The 17,460-nt window shown below is 44.5% G+C and overlaps 1 protein-coding gene and 1 pseudogene across 1 annotated transcript in view; one reads left to right on the top strand and one right to left on the bottom strand.

The window, feature by feature from the left end:
- The window catches only part of LOC141377778 (uncharacterized), a 369,547-nt gene that overhangs the window by 6,599 nt on the left and 345,488 nt on the right, over positions 1-17,460 (top strand). The window lies entirely within an intron of this gene.
- On the bottom strand, positions 945-15,840 carry LOC141377976 (uncharacterized; annotated as a pseudogene).

The raw sequence follows: 17,460 nt of genomic DNA, 5'->3' as shown, positions 1-17,460 counted from the left end.
AGGTGGCGTTGAAGCAGTTGTGGAAAATACAGTATAATACACGAATTTTTACAAATACAGTACATCGCTGTATATGTTGTTCGACGTCACACTAAATTCCCATAATGCAACGGTAAATACAGTTATTTACCGTAAAAGGAATTTGCAGTATTACACTGGGTGAAATACAGTAAATAACTGTGTAATTTACAGAAATGTCTAACAGTGCACTTATTAACAGTGTACTTACATGGAAACTCCACAGGAACTATCCACTCATCATAAAGTGTAAATTTGTCACAAATTACTATGTAATATATAAAACATAATCCTCCGTGCAACTGCCTAACAACAGTGTACCTACATGGAAACTCCTCAGAAACCGTCCACCCAATGTGTACATACTGTATGTAAATAAAGTGTAAACATTTTTTTTTAAAAGTGTACTAACAAAATGGTCACAAACTACTGTGTAATATAAATCCAAATCAAACACATTAACAATGTACTGACATGGTAACTTCTCATGAACTATCCTTTCATGTCCTCATATAACTGTAGCAAGGGAAAATGCATGGTGAATCCAAAGGAATAGTATATTTAATATGTAGTGTAACTTTATTGCATTGCAGTTCCAATGTTCTAGCAAAGTAACAGAATATTGTAATTTACACTGTAAAGTCAGATTGTTCAACAGAGTGCCAGCAATCACAAAAGAAAAATTTAAAAGAGCAATAAAGAAAACAATCAGTGCTGTAAATAATATCCCAGGATATATTAAATCAAAACTGTCACATTCGTATTTGATTTTTACTCTGCAACATAGTATTTTACACAAGTATTTTGAGTAAGCTATGAATGTATTAAAACAAGTTAATTGTTTGTATTATCAGGAAATTTTAGAATCTGAAGAAATGTCACAATATAAACAGCAAATAAAAGAGAAAAAAATGGTATATATATTTTCAATGAACCCGGTATGCTTTTCTAATGTCATGGATCAGCTGTGCTAAGGCAACTTTGCTATTTCGCCTTCCCAGCCAGTAGTGCCACTGAATGAATTTCAAATGTTCTCTTAATAGTTTTGTAGTCTTGTTACCCCTTAATCTTGATACCTGTGCCTTGATGGCAAGCCAAGCCCTTTCAATATGTTGTGTGTGACAGCCAGTTCGGGGATCAACAAAATTTTCACTGTGATTAACAGTTAGGTGTCTGTATCGTAAAGGTTGTAATGCATTCAGATATGCCCTCCAATTGTCACTGTAAACAGTTAACCCCCTTCTGATGTGCCTTGTGATGATGGGCACCAGTGTGGTCCTGGAACGGTCCTTTACCATATTTAAGACTGGTAGGCGGCGTTCTCCTTTAACTTCCATTATCCCAAAAACCCATCCTTTTCTTCTCTGCCAACTAGTACAAAAGCGGCCACGAATAAACAGAAAAGCAATGAACACAAGAAACAACAGAAATTGTAAGAGCAGTAAAATCTCCCAATGACTGACCATAGTTATTTTTCACCATGCATCTATCTCAATTAACTTAAAAAGCAGTTTAATAATCATCGGAATAATTTTTAAACCAATTGGTCTATACCTAGTTCTTTAGTCTGAGGACAGAACGGCACACTGCTGCTGCTAAATGGCCACTAACTTGTGTGGTGCCATTGTGTCTTCATCAATGCATAAAATAGAATTTAAAAAATGCAAGTGTCTGCAGTTATTTAGTACACCTTTAATTTCAACCTGATAAATAAATTACTAGTCAGTCCAAAGTTTGTTTAAATTTCAAAATGAAATTGTCTAAATTTCTTAAAATATTATGTATAATGTGCAACTCTTGAGTTAGGTATAATAATCTAACTTTTTGAAATTAATATTTAGGTATACATTTCAGGTTATTGTCTATTAAATATTAAATAAAGACTGTAAGAACAGATGATTTGCAGAGGGTAATAAAACATGGTGCACACTCAAAAGTGAAATCATAAAATTCACATTAACACATTCAAATCTATGTCATTGTTTTTCACATTGTTACGAACCCCAGTTTTTTAAGGCTCGTCTAGGGAAGGGGTTAGCAACATAAAAGGACACAGAAACCAGAATTACAATTCTCTATTTATTTAGAGACCAGAAAATACGTATCCTATTTAATTAAGGTGGCAACAGAAATATAAATCATTAATCAAACAATAACCAAGTCAAAGCAATTGCTTTGACTAACAAACAAAACATATATTATAAAGAAAATATTGATAAAAAACAAGAAAATCATAGATCAAAGAAACGGCACAACACCAGCATGGCTCCTCAGCAGCGGCTGCACAAGACGCGCACAGAAGTTCGGACCTTCTTCATCAGGGCAAGATACGGAGAGATTCTCAGCAAGTACGGGTCATACCCTCCAAAGAGAGACAAGATCGCGAGGATCGGTCAGACGCGCTGGAAATCAAGAGCCACACCGACACACACTCAGCTTCCGCTTATAAAGGCGACAAGTTGAATTAGCGGCAGGTGCAAGGCGGAGCCAGCCTCAAAGAAAAGAAATTGCAATTAATAAAACAATCTTCACCACAACACAATCACGAAGAGAATAATAATAATAATAATAATAATAATGAAGAAAGGCTAAATAAAGAATAAACCGTGACACCTCCCCCCCTGAAGCAAGAAACAGTTTTTACTTCTCCCATCCTTGTTTTCCCATTGGAAAAACAAGGAAAAATAAACTGTTTCAACAAGGTGATTAAGGATACAATCGGGACAGTGCATCCGCCACCACATTTTCAGTTCCTCTTTTATGACGAATTTCAAGATTGTATGGCTGTACCATTAATGCCCAACGCATCAAGCGCTGATTATGGTTGTACATTCTGCTCAGAAAAACAAGAGGATTATGGTCAGTATGGACAATAACTGGATATGAACTACCTGAAACATAGACATCAAAATGTCTCAACGCTAAGAGTAATGCCAGGGTTTCTTTTTTTATGGTGGAATAGTTTAACTGATGTCGATTAAACTTAGCAGAAAAATAGGATACAGGATGCACCACTCCGTCAGCACCCTCCTGGAGAAGAACAGCTCCCGCTCCCACGGCACTAGCATCCACCTCCAGCTGGAACGCACGAGACACGTCAGGAGCGGAGAGAACAGGAGCATTGCAAAGAAGGGATTTTGCAGACAAAAATGCCTGTTGGCAATCATCAGTCCAACAAAACTCAACCTTTGGACTGCACAATCGCGTTAACGGAGCTACCACGCTTGAAAAGTTTTTACAAAAACAGCGGTAAAATCCCACCATACCCAGAAATCGACGCAACTCTCGTCTCGTAGCAGGTACAGGATACTCTAAGACCGCAAAGATTTTTACATCCACAGGCTTCACAAACCCATTTCCCACTTGCTTACCTAGATAGGTAACAGAAGCTTTAGCAAACTCACACTTTTTGAGATTCAAGGTGAGGGAAGCAGCAGATAAACGGTGAAAAACGTCAGAGAGAGATGAAAGATGTTCAGACCAAGTCAAAGAGTGAATTACTACATCGTCCAAGTAGATGTTACAGTTTTGAACATCACCCAACACGATAGACATTAAACGCTGAAAAGTTGCCGGTGCGTTTCGCAAACCGAATGCCATCCGCGTATACTGTAGAAATGCGTCCGGAGTCACAAACGCAGAGATATTAGATGCGCGCTCCGATAGTGATATCTGCCAATAACCTTTTAAGAGATCTAATTTCGTGATGTATTTCGCAGCACCAAGGTTATCGATGCAGTCATCAATACGGGGAAGTGGGAACGCATCAGGCACAGTAACAGCATTAATTTTTCGAAAATCTGTACAAAAACGGAAAGATCCATCAGCTTTCGGCACTAATACGCATGGAGAGCTCCACGAACTACTACTTGGCACAGCAAAACCATTTCGCAAAAGATAATCAACTTCGGCTTTCATTACCTCTCTCTTATTTATTGGACAGCGATAAGCATGTTGCTTAATCGGTAATGCATCTCCGACATCGATGTCATGCGTCAGGACAGCGGTACCACGGGGCACATCACTGAACAAATCTGGAAAACTCTCCAAAAGCTTTTGTATATCCTGCACCTGATCATGGGACAGATAAGTAAGCTGAGAAGGCAAAGTTAGTAACAATTCTGAGTTTTTCATTAATCCACCGTTTAACACTTCAATCGGCATACTAAAGCCATCATCCACATCCTCGGGTAACGTGCAAGTCAGCAAAGACACACCCTCCTTTATGTCAGTCGCTGGTTTCCACTCACCTGCAGAAACACTAACGGTCTCAGTATCAGCACGGTCGACATAGGACTTAATCATATTGACATGGCAAAAACGAGTCTTTCTCCTCCGATCAGGAGTATGGATTATATAGCCCGTTTCGCCAACCTTACTTTTCACAAGGTAAGGACCAGAAAACCGCGCAGTCAGAGCAGACCCAGGGGTAGGAATTAAAATCAACACTTTCTCACCTGGCAAAAAATTACGCACCACTGTTTTTTGGTCATAGAAACGCTTCATTTTCTGTTGAGAGAGTGAAAGAGCTTCCCTAGCAAGATCACAAGCTTTTCGTAAGCGCTCCCGCATACGAGAAACAAAGTCGATCACGTTAGTCTTACGAGAACTGATACCAAAGAATTCCTCCTTTAGCATCTTCATTGGCCCTCGAATTTCAAAACCGAACACCAACTCAGATGGGCTAAATCCTAGGGAATCTTGTCGCGCTTCACGCATTGCGAATAAAACAAAAGGAACAGCTTCGTCCCATTCGTTTCCAGTTTCAACGCAGAATTTACGGAGAGCAGATTTTAACGTTTGATGCCAACGCTCTAAAGCTCCTTGCGACTCTGGGTGATACGCACTGGACACAACATGAGAAACTCCTAATGCTTTTAGTGAGTTTTTAAACACGCGAGAAAGAAAGTTTGAACCCTGGTCTGTTTGAACAATTTTTGGCAATCCAAAAGTTGTGAAGAATTTTGTTAACGCTTTAGTGACAGATTTAGCAGTTATATTCCTTAAAGGAATCGCTTCTGGGAATCGAGTAGCTGCGCACATAACAGTTACTAGATATTGGCAACCTGATTTTGCACGAGGAAGAGGACCGACACAGTCCACCAAAACTCGTTCAAATGGCTCACCTACAGCAGGTATAGGACAGAGAGGAGCAAGTGGCACAGACTGATTCGGCTTTCCACTCACTTGACAGACGTGACAGGACTTACAGTAGTTGGCAACGTCCGATTTTAATCCCGGCCAAAAGAAATGCCTAAGCACTCGATGGTAGGTCTTATAAATTCCGAGATGACCGGACCAAAGATGGTCATGAGCCAAACTCAACACAGACTGTCTAAATTTAGATGGAACCACAATTTGATATACCCAATCGTCCTCATTCTCTGGCTCACTCAAAGTACTAACCCACTTTCGCATCAGCACGGAGTCTTTCCAAACATAATGACAGTTTCGCCGGTACGGCGAACTAACCTCAGCATTTGTGCGACATTTTTGTAATGTTGGATCACCCTTCTGCGCATCAATCAAAGCTTCTCGAGAAACAGGCAAATCCATACCAAGATCAAAACGAACAGACGACGTCGCCGTTTGATCTTTAACCACAGATTCTGGAAGCACATCATCTCCCAGAATCTGGGAAAAAATAGAGCCGTTAAGGCACTTATTTTCTGAACGATCACATTTTAATTGTGCTCGAGTAGTAACGACACTAGGAAAAACTTCGGGAAAAGTTTCAGCGCATAAATCAAGTTGCTTTTCATAAGAAGGAAGATTAGTCACCTGCACAACCGGCATAACTTTACCACCAGCAATATCATTGCCCATAATAAAGTCAATTCCCTTTACTGGTAACGATGCACGCACTGCCACTTCAAAACATCCAGATGCCAACTCCGATGTTACCCACACACGATGCAATGGTACGGTTACATACCCCATTTCAATGCCTTGAATAATCGTGCTGGTCTCACACGCAGTGGAGTCGCAAAAATCTAAAGCGTCTGCTAAAATGAAAGATTGAGATCCTCCAGTATCACGAAGAATTCGTACGGATTTCCTACCACCGTCCCCCTCATTCAGTGATACAAAACCGTCGAAGACAAAAGGTTTGAAACATGGATCTGGTTCGGGAATGGAAGAAAAAGGCAGAGTTTTGACTAAAACCGAACCTCGGGGCTGCATTGATTCCTGTCGCTCCTGTTTTCGTTGTAAAGTACGGCATTCAGACATTATGTGTCCCAAATTATGGCAATACCTGCATTCTTTTCGAGATTTTAAGCTAGAAGAAGCCCACACTTTATTTTCAGGAATTTTCTCATTCTCGTGTCCGGACAACACATTCTCACCTGTACGCTTAAACACAGTTTTGTGCATTAACGCATATTCATCCGCTAATACAGCTGCTTGTTGTACAGTGCTGACCTTCTGTTCGTTTAAGTATAAAGCAGTACGTTCAGGAACGCAATTTTTAAACTCCTCTATTAACATAAGCTCTCGCAAAGAATTTAAGTCTGTAACTTTACATGCTTTTACCCAGCGATCAAACAGTATTCCTTTCTCACGCGAAAACTCAACATAAGTTTGAGATGCAGATTTTTTCGTAGTACGGAAACGCTGTCTATAATGCTCAGGAACTAACTCATATGCCCGCAAAATCGCAGCTTTCATAGCCTCATACTGAATGCTATCCTCCACAGAAAGTGATGCACAAACCTCCTGCGCCTTACCTGTTAATTTGCATTGAAGCATCAAAGCCCATACCTCGTTTGGCCACTTCAAAGCAGTCGCAATTCGTTCAAAAGCTTGAAAATACGCTTCAACTTCTTTTTCACGGAAACATGGAACTAGTGCAATATTCTTTGCTACATCGAAATACCTTGACGGAATTAACGCCTCAGGTTTCTCATCAGATGGAACAGAATTCACAACGATACTGGCATCAGCTGGGGCAGTAGCCACGTCTACGCCACCATTTACGTTAATAGATCTCACAGGTGTTTTAGATAAAGTCTGAGCAGCCTGTAATTCTAACTCTCGCATACGCACTTTCATATCTGCATCAATTCGATACATTTCAATCTGATGTTTTAAATCATCTTGTCTCGCTTGAGCTCGATCTTGTGTTTCAAGTTGTAATCGCGCTAAACGAAGTTTTAAACGCCAATCTGAACGAAATTCAGGTGATGCCTCAGAAAGAGAAGCTGGTTCAAACTTAGGCAGGGAAAAAGGTGGACATACCTCCCCATTAACCACATCCCCTGGTGTAGTCAAATCACCAACCCGCACTTGTGAAGAACCTTCTGCATCCACTAATGATTCAGCAGCTTGGGTAACCACTGTCTCTGTTACAGGAAAGATACATTTGTCAATCAGAAAATCACTTATACACGCCTTTATCTCTGCTTTACGCTGAGTTTTAACAACAGGAATTTCAAAATGTTGAGCGATCAAAAATAAATCGTTTTTACAGCACACTTCCAATTCCTCAACACTAGGTTGATCTATGAAATTATTTAAATCAAAAGTTGCCATCCTTCAAAACATATGTTGTGAGCAAAAAAAAAATAAAAAATACCAAACACACAGCCCAGTCCTACACCTATCTAACCAGAAAACTAACTAAACTCAGCTAGTCTTCAGAGGGTACCGATTAAGAGTTTTTTCTCTCCCCCGGAATACCTCCAAAAATAATAAACTAAAATAATAAAGCAAAACAATAAACAGTCAGCCGTAGCCAGACTGGCGCAAAGCACAGCCTGTTGGCTTACTCTAACTCACCCAGGCAGGAGTCGGTAAATGATTTACTCACCACATAAGCTAGTCACTGAAAAACACAAATTTTAAGAATTTTACTTAATCCCGGACGAGCCCCCATTTATGTTACGAACCCCAGTTTTTTAAGGCTCGTCTAGGGAAGGGGTTAGCAACATAAAAGGACACAGAAACCAGAATTACAATTCTCTATTTATTTAGAGACCAGAAAATACGTATCCTATTTAATTAAGGTGGCAACAGAAATATAAATCATTAATCAAACAATAACCAAGTCAAAGCAATTGCTTTGACTAACAAACAAAACATATATTATAAAGAAAATATTGATAAAAAACAAGAAAATCATAGATCAAAGAAACGGCACAACACCAGCATGGCTCCTCAGCAGCTACTGCACAAGACGCGCACAGAAGTTCGGACCTTCTTCATCAGGGCAAGATACGGAGAGATTCTCAGAAAGTACGGGTCATACCCTCCAAAGAGAGACAAGATCGCGAGGATCGGTCAGACGCGCTGGAAATCAAGAGCCACACCGACACACACTCAGCTTCCGCTTATAAAGGCGACAAGTTGAATTAGCGGCAGGTGCAAGGCGGAGCCAGCCTCAAAGAAAAGAAATTGCAATTAATAAAACAATCTTCACCACAACACAATCACGAAGAGAATAATAATAATAATAATAATAATAATGAAGAAAGGCTAAATAAAGAATAAACCGTGACAACATTGACATCAGCTTCCTCATATGTGTAGATTGAAGGACTACACAAATATCATTATAGACATTACTTCCTGGAGACACAGGAAAATAGTGAAATCTGTAATTATTGGGTACAATCACATGATGTCCTAAATGAAGAAATTTACATTAAAACCGCAAGGGTCACCCCACTGACATCAGAACATACAAGAATTTGCATTTATATATAAAAATCATATCCCTGCTTTTGATTACATGTGCTATTTTGATGTACTTTAATGTTAACTCTGGAAGTATTGCTGAATACAGGTTAACGTTCGAGGTTACAGAAGTAACCCTTCGTTCCCCGAGGAGGGGAACGGAAGTGCCATAAAGTGGATGAAATCCACGAATGGGAGGATTCGGATCAGAAGCCGCTTGTCTGGAGAGTATTGAACGGGCCAATGAATGAAATTAATTGGCAGCGTAAGCTTGCGCAGGTGTGCGGCATAAGCAATTATCCCAGCATATAAGCGCACCTGAAGCCAGCAGACGCTATCCTTTTAAGCTGAAGAGACTTTCAAACAGCTAAGGGACAGTCATTATGGCGACGGAGTATGGCACTTATGGTTACTTCTGTAACCTCAAACGTTCCCCTTCGGTTGGGGAACATCAGTGCCATAAAGTGGATGAAATCCACGAATGGGAGAAGTATGGAAAGCGCCATAATGACTGCACCTTACCAACGCCCCCGATGAGGAGATAGTCAAGCAAGCGTGACGCACCCACATCATGGGAGGCGCGGTCCTCCAACGTGTCCCTGGCCCTAATTTATCCTACTTCAACAGAAGTTTTACGGATTTAGATATATTTTTTGGGAAGTCGTGAGCATCTAGATAATTCTAGGAAATACGACAGAACGTTGGGAAGCGTGCAATCCCGATAGGGAGGACGCTGCGGAGGCCATCCGTTACCCAAGGGGGGATAGATGGCAGAATTTACATATGGACTAGCCCTAAAAAGGGGGAGTACGCATAGCAAAGAGTGGTTAGCAGAGAGGGAAGACACGGGTCCGCCCAGGGGGGGAACTTAACCGTGGCGGAATAAGCATATGGAATCGCCTAGTGGGGATCACGCATAGCAGGTACCTATACCCAAAACGCGGGCTGACCAGCGGGCAGACCTACAACGTAGTGGGCCAGGAAGTGACTCCTCCGCTGAGTCAGTGCTGGGGGCCACGGAGGAATCTGCAGGGCTCACCTGACGGGGAACTTTACTGACAGATAAAAAGGCGCACACACCTCCGTGTTAGGGAGAATGGCGCAGCAAGCGTGTTTCAACACCCTACCGAGTTGTTTCCTCAATCACCAAAGGGTTACCTAATACCCTTGAGGAAACCGGCTCCACTCGCAGATTGTAAAACCTTGCAAATGTGTTGGGTGTCGCCCAGCCCGCAGCTCTACAGATGTCTGTTAGAGAGGCGTCGCGTGCACGCGCCCAAGAGGATGCAACGCTCCAAGTGGAGTGTGCACGTACTCCCGGGGGACACGGCTGACCTCGACTCGAATAAGCGAGTGAAATGGCATCCACAATCCAGTGGGATAATCTTTGTTTCGATACGGCACTTCCCTGCTGCCGACCGCCATAACAGACAAAGAGCTGCTCAGATAATCTAAAATTCTGAGTACGGTCCACATAAATGCGCAGAGCGCGAACTGGACAAAGTAAAGAAAGGGTTGGGTCTGCCTCCTCCGGGGGCAGCGCTTGCAGGTTCACTACCTGATCTCTAAAGGGGGTGGTAGGAACCTTGGGCACATAACCGGGGCGGGGTCTCAGGATGACGTGAGAGTAATCCGGCCCGAATTCCAGGCACGAGTCACTGACCGAAAATGCCTCCAGGTCCCCGACCCTCTTGATGGAGGCCAACGCAACCAGCAGAGCTGTCTTCAGGGACAGAAATCTTAGAGATACTGATTCGAGTGGCTCAAAGGGATCGGATCGCAAACTCGTGAGAACGAGGGCGAGATCCCAAGAGGGCATGAGAGGGGGGCGAGATGGATTAATTCGCCTAGCACCCCTAAGGAACTGGATTACAAGGTTATGCTTTCCCACGGTGCCGCCAGCTACCGCGCTATGATAAGCGGAGATGGCGGCCACGTAAACCTTGAGAGTGGAGGGCGACAGCCTGCTGTCCAACTTCTCTTGAAGGAAAGAGAGCACAACACTAATCTGGCAATTTCGGGGGTCTTCTCTGCGAGAGACGCACCATTCAGTGAATAGACTCCACTTCAGGGCGTAGGCGCGCCTCGTGGAGGGGGCTCTAGCCTGAGTGATGGTATTAACCACCGCAGTTGGTAGGTTACCTAAGTCTTCCTCGCGTCTAGGGACCACACGTGGAGGTTCCAAAGATCGGGGCGAGGGTGCCAGATGGTGCGCTGTCCCTGAGAGAGTAGGTCCTCTCTCAAAGGGATCCGCCAGGGGAGGGCCGTCGCGAGGAGTGAGAGCTCTGATATCCAGGTCCGGTTGGGCCAAAGGGGCGCAACTAGCAGAACAGCTGTCGTGAGAGCGCATCGGCTGCACGATTGAGCGTGCCTGGAATGTGAATGGCGCGCAGCGATTTCAGCCACGGGTGACTACAGAGGAGCAGACGGCGGGCGAGCTGAGACATGCGGCGAGAGCGCATACCCCCCATGCGGTTGATATACGCCGCCACCGCCATACTGTCCGTCCTGACCAGCACGTGTTGCCGCTCCAGCACCGGTAAAAAGCGGTGGAGAGCGAGGAACACTGCCAACAGCTCTAGGCGATTGATATGCCAATGCAGCTGGGCACCCTTCCACAGGCCCGCAGCCGCATGCCCGCGACACACGGCCCCCCAACCCGTGTTGGAAGCATCTGTTGAAACAACAACATGGCTGGACGCCTGTCCTAGAGGCACACCGGCCTGTAGGAACGAGGGGTCGTTCCAAGGGCTGAGGGCGCGGCGACACAGCGCAGTAACCGAGACCCGGTGTGTGCCCGCGTGCCATGCGCGTCTGGGGACCCGATCGTGAAGCCAGTGCTGAAGTGGTCTCATATGGAGCAACCCGAGCGGCGTGACGGCGGCTGCGGATGCCATATGCCCCAGGAGCCTCTGAAAGAACTTCAGTGGGACCACTAGTTTGCTGTCGAGCTCCCTCAGACAGTTCAGCAACAGGCGAGCGCGTTCCTCGGAGAGGTGCGCTACCATGGTGATCGAGTCCAGCTCCATCCCGAGAAAAGAAATTCTCTGCACGGGGGCGAGTTTGCTCTTTTCTCGGTTGACCTGAAGCCCCAGTAGGCGGAGATGCCGAAGCACCTTGTCCCTGTGCATAATCAATTGCTCCCGCGAGTGGGCTAAAATCAGCCAGTCGTCGAGATAATTGAGTATGCGAATGCCCGCGAGCCGAAGGGGCGCTAGGGCACCCTCCGCAAGTTTGGTGAAGACCCGCGGAGACAGAGAGAGCCCGAAGGGGAGGACCTTGTACTGCCACGCTCGACCCTCGAACGCAAACCACAGAAATTGGCGGTGGCGTGGACGAATGGAGACATGGAAATACGCGTCCTTCAGGTCTATAGCTGCAAACCAATCCTGAGGACGAACGCATTGGAGAATGCGCCTCTGCGTGAGCATTTTGAACGGCACCCTGTGCAGACAGCGGTTCAAAACGCGCAGATCTAGGATTGGCCGTGACCCACCGCTCTTTTTGGGTACGATAAAGTATGGGCTGTAAAACCCACTCTCCATCTCGGCTGGAGGAACCGGCTCGATTGCACCCTTCGCCAGGAGGGCAGCAATCTCCTCTCGCAAGACAGGGGCGGACAGGGGGTTGACCCTGGAGAAATACACGCCCGTAAACTTGGGGGGCCGTTTCGCGAACTGAATCGCGTAACCGAGTCTGATTGTGCGTATGAGCCACCGCGAGGGGCTGGCCCGCGCTAACCAGGCAGGCAGAGCCCTCGCTAATGGAGTCATCGCTACAATCGCTGACGTACCAGCGGTGGGGCAGCGCGGAGTGGGTGTGCTGATCCGGGAAGCACGAGGGTCCCGCGGAAGAGCTGGAGGAGAGCGATTCGCTTTGGCTCCGCACCCTGACTCCGGAGAGGGGGCTGGAGGGCTGAGGGAAGGGAGACCGTCCCCCCAGCGCTCGTGAGCCACTGGCGAAGCACGTAGAGTCTGCGAGCCGGAAGGCAGCACGTCCCGGACTGGCAGAGCTCGTGCAGTCACATCCGGGGAAGGGAAAAAGTGCTCTTTTACTGATGTTTTGGTGGCACTAAAAAGTACCGTTGTTATCGGGGCCCCGCCCTCCAGCGGGGAAAGAGCAAGTTTCCTCTTCTTCTCCGGATGGCCTGTCTCAGGGACGCTTCGCGGTCCGTTTACCGGACTTAACGGCGCCCTGGGCAGGAGGGGCTGCCTGCTTTCGAGGTGTACGCCGCGCTCGCTTGGCCGGAGGTGCAGGCGGGGGCGGGGCAACACTCATTGTCGGGCGCCCTCGGCGAGGAACAGCGGAGGAGGATGGCTCGCCGATAGATGACATTGCCCATCGCATCCGACTGCTCTTTCACCGCCTTGAATTCCTGGGTGAATTCACCGACAGTGTCGCCGAACAGGCCAGCCTGGGATATGGGCGAGTCAAGAAAGGGAACTTTGTCAACATCGCGCATATCGGCCAGGTTTAGCCAGAGGTGGCGTTCCTGAACCACAAGTGTGGACATCGTCCTCCCCAGCGCACACGTGGCGGACTTAGTAGTCCGAAGAGCATAGTCGGTTGCGGTGCGCAGCTCATGTAATAAGCTTGGGTTGGACCTGCCCTCGTGCAGCTCGGCCAGCGCCTGCGCTTGGTAGCGCTGGTAGGTGGCCATCGCGTGCAAAGCAGAAGCAGCCTGGCCCGCAGCCTTATAAGCTCTGGCTCCGAGGGAGGCAGACAACCTACAGGCTTTGGACGGGAGGCGGGGCAAACCCCGCCACGTAGAGGCGCCGCGCGGACAAAGATTGACCGCGATAGCGCGCTTCACTGACGGGATCGCCTCATACCCCCTGGCAGCTCCGCCGTCAAGGGCGGTGAGGGCGGAGGTACACGCAGCGCGGGCAGAGAAAGGTGCCCTCCAAGACTGCGTGAGCCTACTGTGCACTTCCGGGAAGAAAGGGACGAGAGGCTTCGAAGGCTTCGCCTTCTGATCCTCTACGTAGCACCCATCTAGTCGGTCCGCCGCGGAGCTGGGGGATAAACCATTTCCAACCCCAAGGCCGAAGCAGCCCGGGAAAGCACGGCTAACATGTCCGCTTCAGGATCCGATTTGACAGCGCTCACCTGCCCGGAGGGGGCGAGCGGGTCCGGATCTTCGTCGGACAGTGAAAGCCCACCCTCCGATGCCGCGGAGGACATCTGATCTCCGGTGTCAGCGAGTGTGAGAGCTACCATCTGGTTAGACGGATCACTCCCGCTACCCGAAGCTTGGATGGAGCGCCGTGAGGAGCGAGAGGTCCGCGAGCCCGTGGGCGGCGGATTATCTCCCGCTGGAACCCTCAGATCTGCCCGAGCGCCCGCTGCTTTTTTAGAACAGGAGGCAACTGGGGTGGCTCGCTCTCTTACGAAAGTTAGCCGCGATCTTAGCTGTGCAACGGTCATGGCATCGCAATGACGACATGAACCGCCCGCGAGCACCGCATTAACATGCTGGACCCCCAAACATGCAATGCAGTGATCGTGTCCATCATCCGGAGCCAGGAAACCCCTGCATCCAGAAACGCACAGTCGGAGCGCCATCCTGAAAAGGACGTGCTGCACGACTGTGTTGCTCTTTTAGGAAAGTTTGCAACAATACGCACCGCTCTGGAGGACCGGACTCAAAGAACCGCAGGCAAGGGAAAAACCCAGCTCGACCGTCTGCCACTGCGAAGACCCACTCTGGACCGGGAGACACACTCGTTCGCTCTGAAGTGCTGAACAGCAAGAGGAACCCTCATCGATTCACTCAGAAAGGATCTGAAGCGAAAAGGATAGCGTCTGCTGGCTTCAGGTGCGCTTATATGCTGGGATAATTGCTTATGCCGCACACCTGCGCAAGCTTACGCTGCCAATTAATTTCATTCATTGGCCCGTTCAATACTCTCCAGACAAGCGGCTTCTGATCCGAATCCTCCCATTCGTGGATTTCATCCACTTTATGGCACTGAAGTTCCCCAACCGAAGGGGAATGAACTTTAGTATTTCAACATAGTAAAAATTATTAAGTATACAGTATAAACATTTTCACATCAAACATACCTTTCTCTTGTGAGCAAACTTGGACTCATCTATGGCCACAAACTTCTGTCTTGACTTTCCACCAACTCTAAGGCCTGTTCTTCTTTTCATATTACTCAATGCCTTGATGCAAACCTGTAAAAAATAGCCATAGGAAATTTGTACTAATGAACCTAATTAAATTGAATTGGTTGAGTAAGGTGCTGTTAAATGTAAGAGTGAAAAAGCCTGCATTGTATATGTGTGCATGTCATTAATTAAGTTACCTTTCTGAGCAATTTGTTCATTCTGGACAATGTTGTTGAAGTTTTGGCAACACCATCATCCATCAAGTCAATTTGTCTTAAATGTAGACCCTGTGAAAATCTTTTAAGAAAATATTTTTTGTTAATTATATATATATATATATATATATATATATATATATATATATATATATATATATATATATATATATATATATATATTACAACGCTAGCTTTTCAGATAAAATGTATTTAAACACAGATATAACACAGATTCTTCACCTATACAAACTCTATTCATAAACAATAAGGAGTGTGTTGTTGAAGTGGCAGGGCAAATATTATTAAACTATATTTCTTGATAATCTTACATTTATATTACACATGAAAAAGACCTAACGAGGTTAGCGTTCGACTGCAATGACATTAAGTTAATAATTATTAGATTACCTATATATATATTCCATCCACTTTACCAAAGGAATTCTGGAGTTATGAAACAGTGATCCTTTGCGAATGGAGAGTCTAATTCTGCGATGCTTGTTTCTTCAGCATGTCCTAAAATAAAAGTGAAAAAATGATGATAATCTATAACATAGTATTCAAGGAAACTTACTTAAATTATGTTAAAATCAGCAATCAAAACAGCGAGTTAAACAAGCTTTGTGCTTGACGTTACTTACCATATGTAACCATCACGTCCACTGTGGGCTTTAATACTCATCTTTTTTCCACACTGGCGACAATGAGGTGCTTTACAAAGCAAGCCTTTCCTCTGTAGCCATTTGATCACTAATTTCCTATGTTTTCCATCGCTGCAAAGGCGTATAATCTTGTTTAATTTCCCTGTATGCATAGCGCTATAACAGATACAGCTAATGTATAACTGAAAGCCGCTTGCCTTGCTTTCCTATTTGAAAATTTGGCGCCTTGTCGATAACTGGCTGTTTACAACGAAACGTCACAGTTGTCACGTCATGTTACGTAAGTTTTGATTGGACTACTGAATGAACTGCCAACTTCCCTATCAGAGCAGACGGTTATCTCGCTCATGATGCGTCTTTTTGCAAATTGTTAGCCCTAACTCTTTAGCGGATTTTTCTTCAGTATGCCACGAAAAAAAAACGACTTCTTTGAAGAGGAACTGCCCCCAACGCAGCGTAGCTGAAGCTGACCTCTTGAGTGAAGGTAATTTAATCTACAGTTCGATAATTTGTAATGATTTAACGTTAATATTAGTAGTCTCATGCAGTAACTCATCTAAACTGACTAACAAAGGTTAGATATGTTCACTTTTACGCTTAACCATAATCAAGCCTTTACTAAATAAAAAAAAATGAATGTTACTATACTTAAACTACTTCAAATGATAGTTTAATGTACACACTTCTTTATACACTAATAACTAACCATGCTATTTGTAAAACCATATACAAATAGTAGTGAATATGCAAAAAAAAAAAAAACACATTTGCTGATTGTATTTTTAATGGTGAAATCAGTGATCAGCATATTTGACCACTAGTCTATTTATTTATTTATTTATTTAAGCCACATCAAGCTTTTTCTATATTGGTCCTATAGGAAAAAATGAAAGTGGGTAAAATGTTTGAGAAAAAAATTGATAACCAACTGATCATACTCTTGGCCAAGTTAAACCATTTTACATGAAGTGTTTTAGAAGTTGTTGCTCCAGTAATGTTGCGGTAGTTTGAAAGACAAGAGCAGCAACCATTTCCTTTTTTGTTTTTACAGAACCACCTGAATCCTCCCAAAAAATTCATAAAGTACACCATGATAAAGACGATGACAACGACCTTTCTGTTGTTTCAGTGGAAACCATAACTCCTGAACCAGATGAGTTTGTATTTATTTACAAAGAAATTACTTTGAATGTGCAATCATGGTATAAGATAGACCAAGCCAACGTGAACCACAACAACCACAACTGTTTGCTAAAATGTTTTAGCTTTAACAAAAAAAAAAAAAAAAAAAAAACAGCCAATGCCAGTCTTGTTCTATTGTACTTTTTTGGAAATATAAATACTTGATCTTGCACTAATGCCACCTTTATATACTCCATATTACACAAGGTAATTTTTTTGTTATTTAGCAGGCGCTTGTATGTACCATAATGTACCAGATGTATGTACCAGATGTATGTACCATAACTGTATTGTGCTGCATTGTTTGTTTTTAAAGGACAAGATGATGGGTCTTTCTCTATGGTGGAAAAAGACAAGCTGATGCTCATGGCCCAGACAATACAAACACTTAAACAGGAACAAGATTTTCTCCGCCAAACTGTCCTAAAATTGTCAAGTAAGAAACCTGTTTTGTTGTATTAACGTGTTTGATTTGAAATTAATATTTACTGAGCAAGTAGATTTTTTGTTTACTTTTTAAACTTTCTCATCAATCCTGAACTGCTGAGTAGTATTAATAGATTACATTTTTAAGGCTGGCCACATACTAC

The sequence above is a fragment of the Danio rerio genome, chromosome 15 (assembly GCF_049306965.1).
Source record: "Danio rerio strain Tuebingen ecotype United States chromosome 15, GRCz12tu, whole genome shotgun sequence".
NCBI classification, from domain to species: domain Eukaryota; kingdom Metazoa; phylum Chordata; class Actinopteri; order Cypriniformes; family Danionidae; genus Danio; species Danio rerio.
Note: the sequence above shows the minus strand (reverse complement) of the source record. Positions and strands in the feature narration are given on the sequence as shown.